Source organism: Hippoglossus hippoglossus, chromosome 15 (genome assembly GCF_009819705.1).
Source record: "Hippoglossus hippoglossus isolate fHipHip1 chromosome 15, fHipHip1.pri, whole genome shotgun sequence".
In the NCBI taxonomy this organism is placed as follows: Eukaryota; Metazoa; Chordata; class Actinopteri; order Pleuronectiformes; family Pleuronectidae; genus Hippoglossus; species Hippoglossus hippoglossus.
In genome coordinates, this window is record NC_047165.1 from 6,642,407 (window position 1) to 6,654,901 (window position 12,495).

Consider the following 12,495-nt stretch of genomic DNA (forward strand, 5'->3'; position numbering starts at 1 on the left):
TAAGCTCTCCGCTCTCCTTTCATTCCTCTGTTCGTATCTTTTTTTATCTCTCACCCTCTCTCCTGCTCTCTCGCTCTCTGCCTCTCTAACCCTTCTTCTCTCCAGTTTCTGGCTCCGCTTGCTTCTTCTCTTGCCACCACCTCTTCTTTATCTTAAGTAGCCCTCTCAGATCCTTTTCTTTTTTCTGGGCAGCAAAAGAACAGTTACACACTAAAAAATCACAGGGAATTGATCCAGTGATTGATATGCACATTTGTTTTGTACAACAAGGAATTCGAGACAGTGTTAAGGTGAAACTTGAGCTTGTTGTTTCCAACAAAGGGTCAAAATAAACACATTTTTGGTTTGGGTAAATGATCCAGCAGTAATATACAGTATTGTAACATCAGGTCAAAACAACTCCCATTGGTGCTGAAATAATTGTCATTGAATTATCGTTATTGGATGATTTGGTCCTTATTATTTTAAATAACTCTCAAACACATACTTTTAGTCTCTAGAGACTAGTATTTGAGCAAGATTTATTCTGACAAGGACGTTAATATTTCTTGTTTAATGGTTCATTTGTTTGCAGTGTTACTCAAAAACTAGACTGATTTGCACCAAACTTGCTGGAGGGATGGTGCCTACATTTTGATTTAATATTTTTCAGGAATCCTTTTTTCTATTTCTTTAATTATGTTTTTATGACAAATAAATCATTTATCAGACCACTTCCTTTTTTCTTTTATATTTCTACCATAAGATCTTTAGGCGATCGTGTGTGGGATTGGTGGAGGTATACGCTCTGAGCGCCGATTGGTCCAGGCTAAACACTGTGAATTTGCTTTATGCTTGGTTATACAGGGAAATGGAGATTTTCTTGAGCGAAGGGTTGTTTGGGAAACAAGGTCTTTAGTTACATTAGTTTGTTATCACATCACCAAGTGAACTAAACTATAACTTGGAGACTTGTTGAGTTTCAGCTTCTTAATTTTAGTGAATCAGATATTAAGACTTAATATTGATGCACGATTGCCCATAAAATCCACTGTCCCAGATAATTGCATCATAAAAAGTTCACCCAGGGGCCAACGAGGAACCGGACTAACTCCTAAAATTCGCACTCAACTTGCACACACCCCGAATCTTCAGAGTCCAAATCAAACAGTGTGTAATTTCAAATTGTTGTAAAGAATTAAAGTTACTCATATAATTTAATCACATTTTTTAATTCAATGTTCTCCTGGATCTACAGCTTCACTGAGCTCCATGGTGAGTTTTGTGTTTTCAGTGTTGTTCTTTGGCCGCAGCAGGCAGCTGATTTCCAACACGTCTTAGCAGCAGACAAACATTCAGGAGTGGAGTAACATCAGTCTGTGTGTTGACCACAGTGGACAACAGGTAATCATGTACCTGCAGAAGTTACTCTGCTCTTTTACGATGCTGCTGTGCTCCTGACACTTCAGCGCTGAGGCCAGCAACACACTCTCTGACTTGTTTGGCCAAGATGTGATTTCCCTTGTGCTCTGGTATTGTAGGCTTTTGTTAATTGTTGATATTATACTCTGGAAAGTTTCAAAGCAATCTTATTTGAATTTTTTCTCTCAGTCCGGATTACAGAATAACAGGATTTAAAATCATCCATACTAAGATTTAAATCAGAGTCCCCTCTCTGGGTCTCTCTCCTGGGTGGGCCGGGTCACCAGATCCCCTCTAATGATCTCGGGGCAGTAAACAGTGAATGGAGGCGTCCCTGGAGCAGCATGTGATGACAGTAGTCGGCTGCAGCGTCTGTCCCACTATCACTGACACAGACAGTGTCGGCCGAACGACTCTGAGCTGAAAGGAGCACGATGCTTGACAGGAGACAATAGACACTCACAGGGAGACACAAGGTCAAGGTCAAGGTCAAGGTCACAGCCCGAAGCCATTAAAGTGTAAAAAACATTATCTGTTGCCTTCAGGCAAACTGGTGGAAATGATTGGCGTGTGGAATCTGCGGAAAATAAGATTAGATTCAGTCCATGTATATGTGAAGCAGACAGAGAAAAGGTATGTTAAGGCCAAAACACAATTTATATTATGAACTTGTCTCATGATGTTCAGACTTCATCAAACCCGGTTATTGGTGTGAACTACACTGAGGTAAAGTGTTTATGGTGACGTCTAAAGCTTCAGTGATACGTAACATCGCTGCTGACATGGTTTTGTTTGCAGCACATCAGCACCAGCGTCCGCCCATATCACCAAAACCTCTCAAATCTCATCATCTTTCCAAGTGGACGTCTTCTTCAGAGTCTTCTTCATGTATGGTTCCTCTTTTACATCCTGTTTTCTTTTTAGTTTTTCCACTTTTGCATTTGTCGCATAATAGAAGTGTCATCAATGCGCCAACTTGCTCATAGTGAATTCTGCCGACAACATCTTTTTGTCTTCTCACACAGGTTCATCTGGACATGAGTTATTTTCTCGGGTGACTGGCAGGAAGGTCAGATAATGTCAATGATTTTGAAATTATGGAAAATGGGTTTTTAATGTGTCTACTTGATGTTAAAGTTCAAATGTGTACAGTATTAACTTTTTTGAATACTAAAAAAATAAAATCCTCTTCATTTTTGGGACTACATGAAATATTAATGTGAGTTTAGTTTTTTATTACACTGAAAGAGTAAAATCCAGAAAGTTTCCTTTTATTTCAGCATCAAATACATCATCAAGCTGCAGTTTGAAGTTTCACAAAAAAGAGGTTTTGAAAAAGACTGACGCATTCAAACGGCGGATGGAAGTCGAGTAAAAACCCTCTGGCCTCCAGCAAAAGTATTTCCGAGATTTCTCTTTTTAAGATAAGTGAAACATTTGAAAAGTAAACGATTCGCTGCACCTCTCAGACATTTTTTGTAACTTTTAAAAAGCCTGATTTTTTCCTTCTTATTTGACTTTGTGTGGATTCTATATCAATAAGATTTCTGTCTTTCTCATTCTTGTTTTGAGAAAAGTAAACAAACCTTCAAATTACAGCAAGCCTTTAATTAAGGAGACGATCAAACGATTAAAAGCTCGTTAATTACAGACCCCACAGCCATCTCCGCCAACATGAATATTGAGGTCCTAATTAATATTTGTGGGGCTGTTTTATTCTTGTAAGACATTGGCGTTAATTAGCCCAAAACAAGTCAAATTAACATTTCAGTAATGAAGAAACATACCTTCATGTTCTCATTTCTCTCTGTCTGAACACAATCACATTCAAATTTGGCAGCTCAAAGCTTTCTGGAGCATGTTGATGATGAGTTCTATCAAACAGAAGCAATGAAGTTTTCTGCCGTGCATTTTTCATCCCGATGCACAAGGTGCGAATCTCCTGATTGTTTTTCTGAAAAGAGGGAAATTTACTGACGTGGGAAAAATCTCAATTTATTTTGAATTCTTGTTTTTATGAATGCAAGCGATCTCAAATCAATATTTAGGGTCAGATCTCACACCAAAACATCACTTTAGCTAAAACCATGTAATGCACTTATTTAATAAATTGAAAATTCTAAGTTTCAAGCAAAGGTTAAACTTATTGTGGGAGGTAATTTGCTTTAAGTTAGATGAATAGGTATGAATATATGGAGCCTTGTCTTCCCTGCTCTCTCTTCTCTCTCTTCTCTCTCTCCCTCTCTCTCTCTCTCCTCTCTCTCTCTCTCTCTCTCTCTCCCTATTTCACACGCCGTCCCTTTCACACGCCGTCCCATCAATAAAGGCACAAATATGTTTGTCCAGCGGCAGAAGCTTTTCCTTGATCTGTGGATGCAGCTTGTTAGAGTCAGTGTCAAGTCCGGGTGGCGCCATTATTGGTCTTCTCGCGACATGGAGATCTACTTGCTGTCCTCTTTGGCCGAGACCAATAATCTCTTTCAGGTATTCCCACACACACATTTCTTAGTAATAGTAAGTAGTTACTTTTAACTTAAGGAGAGACAATAAGTGTAAATAGAAACTGGATTATGATTTTTGAAGTTGGAAGATTTTGTTCCCTATTTCCTGTTTTTATGCTAAGCTAAGCTAAATGACTGCTGGGTGCATTTTTACATTTAACAGACAGATCTGAGAGCCACATCAAACTTCTCATGATCATACTTTCGCTTTAACCTTTATAATCATCACATCCAGGATCATCTTCACCTCGGTCATCAGTCATCCTCCTCCTCCTCCTCATTAGACTCACACAGGCACACAAAGACACACACACACACAGACACACACACAGTTACACACACCACCAGCACTTAACCAGCCTCCAGCCCGGCCCACCAGCTTTTGCAACAAGGTTCTCCTTTTAACTGTCCCTTTCAGCGCAGGACAATCGGACACCTCCCATCGCCTCCTTTCAGGCCGCAGCTCCAGACTCGCCTCCCCATTCTGCTCCCTGTGTCACTTTGTGTCCGCTTCTCCCCCTCGCAATGGGTGCACATGCCCAGAAAATGAAGCCGGGGTCTCTGCAAGCGGCGAATGAAAGCAAGTATGTTTGTGTGTTTGAGAGAAAGAGGGAGCGAGGGAGAGAGATTAACATGTCGGATTTACGCTGGTGTGGTGGGGTGGGGTGAGGGTGTGTGAGGGGTTAGGTGTGCGTTTGGTTCAGGTCTGGCACATGCACGCTTGTGTGTGTGTGTGTGTGTGTGTGTGTGTGTGTGTGTGTGTGTGTCACTGACAAGTGTCAATCCATCTAAATCTCAATGTAATACGATAATCACACACTCTGGGTTGTAACCATGCACATCCACAGCACCCTCATACAAACCAGTATCACTGTAAGAATGTGGAACCGCAGACACACACAGAAAAGTACACAAACACTTCATTAGTGCATGTGAGGCTGCAGAGAATGAGGCCTGTTAGAGAGATTATCACATCATTAAGTGCTAATGAAAAACCAATTCAGGCAGCTCTCCTCCTGAGAGAGAAGAGAAGAGAAGAGAAGAGAAGAGAAGAGAAGAGAAGAGAGAGGAGAGGAGAGGAGAGGAGAGGAGAAAAGAACCAGGCATTATAAAGTATTCAAATACAGTGCAATTTTTTACAAACTTTAAAATCAACATAAGAAAACAATTCAATCTAATTAATCACACTAACATTAGGAAGATGATGCATTTAGATAAACATCTGGAGGAACCATCAATAAGTCTGTCTTCATACAAACTACTGACATTTTCCTGAAATTTTCCAGAAGGGCTATTCATGAGAACAAAAATGTTTCAGTCACTTGCTGTGGATGTTTTCCTGAGCTTTTCCTGCCGGTCCCCTGGTAACATATTCAGAAAATGTGTGAGAAAATGAGCCCACGTGTGAATACAACAGGAAATGTTTAGCGCAAGTGGGTGAGTGTTGATGAATCTAACATCCGACGGACCAGAAACCGGAAGAATACAAATATCTCAGGATGAATATCTCAAGTGCCATACACGTAGAAGACAAAAATGTGAAAAGACAACAAAATTTTAAACTTTTGGCGATAAATTCCGATGCTGAGATCCTCAAACAAATTGCAGGGATGGTAATAGACTTGGTCGGACATCATGTCCTGTCTCCTGCTGCTCTACCCAGGCGCCACCCCCCCCCTCCCCTGAATGTTCGGGGAAATGTTCCTGTTGTTGTGAACACGTCTGACCTGGACCACGTCCTGCTGTGTTCTTCATATGTGAAACACACAAGCTCCAGGGTTCATGTCTGAAAACGTCTCATGGAACTCACTGAAACCCATACTTACCATTATTGTGATGCTTGTAAAGTTCATGTTTGTCTCTGTCATTGTTGTGTCGATTCATTTCTTCCCTGCACTCACATACTCGCCTTTTAACAATGTGGTCGTCCAGGCCCTGTGGCACAGAGACAGCAGCGCAGTTACTGTTAACTCACATTCTTCTTCTCAAAGCTGAAACCAGAGCTTTGTCTCTGCGGCTGGAAGGATTGATCGTCGCGGAAATGAATCATCTGCATATTCCAATGCTCTGAGAGAAGGTTTATGGGCGTGCGAGAGAGAGAAAGAGACGGAGTGAGTGAGGAAACAACTTCATCAAACACATCATCTGTCCAGTGACTCTGGGCCTTGTGACATCAGTTTGCTTCCGTGTGCAGCAGCTTCATATTTATGTGTCTGCTCGTGCACACTCTCCTGTACGTGTGTGATGGCACGTGTGGCGCGTGTATGTGCGTGTTTTTGCTCTGCATGCAGCAATATAAAACACCACACCAGCACAGGCCACATTTTTCAAGTTTGTTTGACGCATTTAAAATGCTAATAACCGGTTTATTATGTGCTACATCAAATGCAAATGCTTTGTTTTACTGCCGTGAAGTTGGGCCGACGTTAGCATTTGCATATCTTATGTCTGTCTCCTTAGCATGCATGGAGGAACTGGGTAGCGGGCAAACTCACAATAAATAACATTAACAGGCGCATTAGATAAACAAGCGCCAATGATGCTGCTATTAGGGAATGCAGAGCCAGAGCCTGCTTAAACGTAGGTGTTTGACACAGCAGCATATGGCGTGCAAATTCCCTCAAATCAACCGAACGCCAACATTATCTGGAAGTGTCAGGGAGAGCAGACGGATTGAAAAAACATTGCTTTAACGGCAGACGCTTTACGATGTCGAGAAAACGCTGCAGAGGAATTTGCCTCTTTAAGACCAACTGGCGGCCGGTGCTTCTTGTTTGTGTGTGTGTGTGTGTGTGTGTGCGTGAGAGAGAGAGAGAGCGAGAGCGGGGGCGAGAGAGGCAGCAGTTAAGACCATAGTTCAAACTCTAATTGTAAATGAGAAAGTTTGTCTGGTTTAATGTTTGGTTCACTTAAAGTCTTAATCACCTTCAGGCTCCATTCACAAAGCCACTAAACTGTGAAGTAAACGATTCATAAAGAAAGTCGTAAATTCTCGTTACACCGTCTCCGACCGTTGTAGCAGTAATACGTTATGAATACGAGATGAAACACAATGACACTTTGAGACACTTGCTTTTATCACCTGTTTGTTTACAGTGTGTGATGTGGGAGGTTGACAGGTGTTTGACTTTAGAGGAAGACACCACTGAATGTTGACTTTATATAATGAACACAATAACTCGTGCAACTATTACAACAAGTTACAAAGACAACGTACTCTGCGATGAAGAAAACGATGTGACAATGGGTTAATTCACTGAAACTTCAACACAGCAACAACAGTTCGGTGTGATACTGTAACATCATCATTTCTACAATGGCACAAAACAAAACAAAAGCCGACCAGCCGACATCACCAATCAACCAACCAACAAACCAACCAACCAACCAACCTACCAGCAAAGCAACTAATCAAACAATCAGCCAACTAACCAATCAACCAACCAACAAACCAACCAATCAAACAATCAACCAACCAATCAACCAATCAACCAATCAACCAATCAACCAACAAAGCAACTAATCAAACAATCAGCCAACTGACAAACCAACCAATCAACCAATCAACCAATCAACAACCAATCAAAGAATCAGCCATCTAACTAACCAACCAACCAACCAACCAACCAACCAACCAAACAATCAACCCACCAACCAATTAACCAACCAGCAAACAACCAAAAATTCAGCAATATGGATAATTAAGTTCTCAACCTCAGCAAATAAGTCAACTGTAGCTTAATTGTGGTTGTTGAATTAAAAAGTCACCAATAACGTCAGAAAGAATTTAAAGTTTAAAAAGCTAAAAATTGGTATTATGATAAAGGTATGATAAAACTTACTGTTTCCCTTTAGTTTTGGACCTTGAGTCAAACTGAACATGGTCGATAGATGTTATAAAAGAACATAATTCACAGGTTTTGGTCGAGATTGTGCAGAGTTAACTAGAAGTTTAGAAAAGATTAGAAAACATTCGTATTCTCTATTGTGTTTCTCAGGTTCATGTGTAATTATAACTGTGTTGGTGTTGTCTCCCTTTGACCCAACATCGTCCTCTCTGTCCCTGAGACCTCGTCTCCTCAGGCCTCTGTTAACAGGCCACTCGTGAGATGCCCGCCTTCACTTGTTCCTTCATTTGTAGTCACTGTACACCCGCGCACTCCGGATGAGTGTCAGCTACACACCACCAACAAATGCTGGAGTGTAGATGCTAATGCTCTCTTTTTGTCATTCTCTCCTCCCTCCTTCCTCCCTGCCCGGTAATCTCTCCTCCTCTCTCTCCTGCTCTCGCCCCGACTGTCTCCCTGCTAATCCGCTCCACAGCCGTGAAAACTCTCCATGAGGGAGAGATGACCCGTTGTAATGGGTGGAGGCAACCACCCACGCACACAGCGGCGGAGGGTCCGAGCACACACACACACACACACACACACACACACACACACACACACACACACACACACACACACACACACACACACACACATACACATTAGATTGCCCGAATAGAATGTAAGTAGCTGGGAACATGAGTGAAACCCTCGTTATTACAATGAGACTCTACTCTGACGTCAACAATTAGCTGATTCATTTATTAGTCAACTGACAGAAAATTAATCAATTAATTGTTGATTAAATAGTCAAAATGTTGATTTCTCTGCTCTTTTAAATCGAAGTGAATTGAATTTCTTTGGATTTTACACACTTAGTCAAAGGAAACAGTTTGAAGACATCGATTTAGGTTCAGAAAAGGTGATGAAAATTTCACGGACAGAAAATTGCTCACAAATAAATGAGTGATGAAAATAATAACTACCAACACAAAGGAGGTCCCCGTCTGTTTGTTGGTTTGTTTGTTAGCAAGATTACATGCATATTTAAGAGATGGGTATTGTTGATTTATCTGCTGAGAGCTACAGTGAAACTAACCTTTTACAGAAAAATAAATGATTGCGTCTGAGTTCTTGATCAATTTATCTTATTTCTAAATAAAGCAATCAACAATCCAAAGGTCTGGTAATGGACAGGATCTGATTAATGGCAAGATTAGCATGTTCCTGTCTGCTGTGGATAACTGAGGTCTCACTGAGCAGGTCTCTAAAATGCAGAGCAGACATCCCAGTGTGTCACAGCAGCTGTTCTGGTGAGCTGAGTGTGTGCAGGTGTCGAGCTCTCGCTGGGATCATTCGGCCATTTTCCTCGAGGCCCTTGGACTCTTTTTTTATTAAACGACTAAAAGGACCTAACGATGTTCGCCAGATGAGTTCATATTCCACACGTTTTACATTACGTCATTTTCCACAGCATTTCACCTCTTAATTCTGAATGTTGTGAATTTAAATTTGATATCAAAGGGGACTGTTGGGCCTCGGGGGAGGTATCTGCTCTCTGAGTCCACCTCTAGTTGATTGTAATTCAGCATTAAGTGAATAAAAGAAATAAGGAGCTGGTTTCATGGCAAAGACTTGTTTTTAACGGCATCACGACCAAACTGAAATGTTGAAAATCCCCCGAAATACAAAGTTCAGCTTTGTTGAGAGGGATCTTCTGCCCAGGGACACACTCCCTGCAACCAACACATGCTCCATCGCCACTAAAGCTCTGTCTCCCTCGCACACACACACACACACACCAGGACAGCCACATAGCCATGCTGCAGTAGCATTGCCTCTACACCAGCTCTTCTGGTCCTGCTGCAACAGATGGCCCGACAGGTCCCTGGAAAGGCCTGCAAGGTGGAGGGAGGGAGGTTTGCGGGGGGGTTGGCATCCTCTTAGGAAGACTGACGGAGGGGGTGTCGGGTGGTTGAGGGAGGGAGGAGACATATGTCCACAGCCCTGGCCCCTGCCGACGGACCGTCTCTGCCGGCTGCCTGGCTCTGTGTCACACATATACACACACACACACATGCTGATATTTCTAGCTTTGTGAGGTCACCCTTTATCCTAACTTTAACCTTTAGAACAAAAACCCAAACCCCAACTCTTCACTTAACCCTTCACCTGGTTCTAACCCGAAACATGACTTCAGAGGACATTACAGTGACTTGCATTGATTTCCTGGAGACCTACTCTAACCTTAACCAACTTGTCTGACCCTAACCCGTCCCTGTGTGCCCCGTGGCACTTGGTCAACCCTAACCCTGACCTAACCTGGATACAGGCCTTCACTTAAAAATGTATTGATTTACTTTAAGGGGACATGGTTTTTGTCTCCACAAGGAAGACATGTCACCATAATATGAGCGGGTAAACAGATTTAGGTCCCCGCACACACAGATTCTATCTGAGTGAGGACACTCATTGCCATAATGCAATTGCCAGCCCCTTCCTTACCCTAACCTTAACCATCACGACTAAATGCCTAACCCTAACCCTAATCTTAAAACCAAGTCTTAACCCTCAAACCATTCTTCGAAAAAGTGAGGACTGGCCAAAATGTCCTCACTTTCCAAAAATGTCCTCACTCCGTAAGTTCTATGCTCAAAATGGTCCTCACACATTTATAAGTACAACTACACACACACGCACACACACACGATAACCGATTTCTCTCCCTAAGACGATGCTGACTTACACTTTTATCCTGATGACATGACTGTAGATAAAACCAAACTTTTGTCCCCAAATGGAAGCTGAGTCCTGTAGTGTGAGTGTGTGGCCAACATTTTATCCCCACAATCTGAGGAAGATGAGTACACACACACACACACAGACACACACACACACTAAACCTGGCAGATCACTGCAGCAGGCGACTGCTCCTCTCCCTCTCCATCTGCACCTAAAAGACCCATGCGCCCCGACAATGAGGTGACCATGTCACCGCCTGAGCCGAAGCAGAGGGATGGAGAGAGAGAGAGAGCGAGAGAAAAGATGCAAGGAGGGGGGGAGCAGAGGGGGGGGGGGGGGGTGGAGGGAGGACACATTAACAAGCTATAATCTCAACTGCCTTATCCATAATGCATTGTGTGGGCCAATTTACATGGTGCTGGTCCCTCTGGGAGAAAGGAGATCATCCATCACGTTACTTTATTAGCTCCCTCACACTCTCTCTCTCACAGATGCGCACACACACACACACACACACACACACACACACACACACACACAAACCATTATTTGTCTCTGCCGCCCCTTCTTTCTCTCCCTCTGTTTTGTGGGCCTGTTCTGTCATGGTTGTTGTTTCAAACTGCTGCTGCCTCTATAAAACAACTCCAACACCCGAGTCGTGTTGTGCAGCCTGAGACGGGCAGTGAGGGATTTGGGGAAAAAACAGAAAAGGAAAGAACAATAGCTTACTTTGAAAAATGAGACTCTGGTTTCAGTGTGAGTCATGAAGGAGTTTAGAGCCGGAGGATTTAGGTAAATGTCAGGAATCTGATGCAGGGCTTGGATTTCTGAAGCTAAACGTTCTTATAAATAAATCTCGTGTCTGTAAATCCACACAATTATAATTAATCCCTGGAGAGTTTCTTTATATTAACATGGAACTCAGGAATTTCTTCATCCTTAAAGATAAATATTTAAATATGACTAATTCAGATCAGCAATATCAGAATGAAATACTTAATTCATATAGGGGGAAAGAACTCTGGATTTTATTTTTGTCCATATGTTTTCTACTTAATCACTACTTAAAACTTTTAGGATAAAGTACGAATTGAACTGTAAATACAAAACGATCCAAACAAATTTCTTTGCACATTTAAAACGTTCGTCACTTTAATTCACGAGAGTTGTTTTTACTGCAGGTTCCAGTTAAAATTAATTGAACTGCACTTTCAAAAGACTTCATCTGAACATCAGTGTGTGAATAATTTAAATACAGACAGTGATTAGAAGTCATTAATGGACAGTTGTGCGTAGAGTGAAGTACTTTGATTGGCTGTCTTAGTTTTACACACAATTATATATGAAAATATATAAAATGATGCTACTTTTTATTTTGTTTATCCAGCAGGATGGTTAGTGTTTCTTGTGGCAAAAGTTCAACTGCATTTCTATAATAAAGTAAATCTCTAGAATTAATAGTAAGAACAATAATCCTATTTCACAACGGACACCTTACAAATATATATCATAAAAACACATGACTAAGTAAAAGTGTTCTAATCAGATTAGGAGACACAAACACCTATAAGCAACAATACTTAAAAAGTAAAACATCAATTAAAGCCAGTATGCAGTATCTAAAAGTACAACATAGTAATAAAATACTTAGCTAAACCTGTGGAATTATAACACACACACACTCACACACTCACACACATACAGATAATTTCCAGTAAATAGACAAAGTAAAACACACTAAATTGTTTATGTAAGCCTGGACTCAACACACACACACACACACACAGAGACACACGCACACACTGCAGATCTATCATGCAGCCACCCTGTGAATAAAAAGAGCTGTAATTGCAATCATATATGTGGCGCTGCAGCACTGTGCGCCATACCGTACCATTAGTATCACAAATAAGTAATAATTTGCTAATGACAACATTATGTTGAGTCAGTTTAGGGGCAATTAAAGTGAGTGATATTTACATATGCCTAATGAATCACGAGCGTGGCAGTTCGGGCGGACT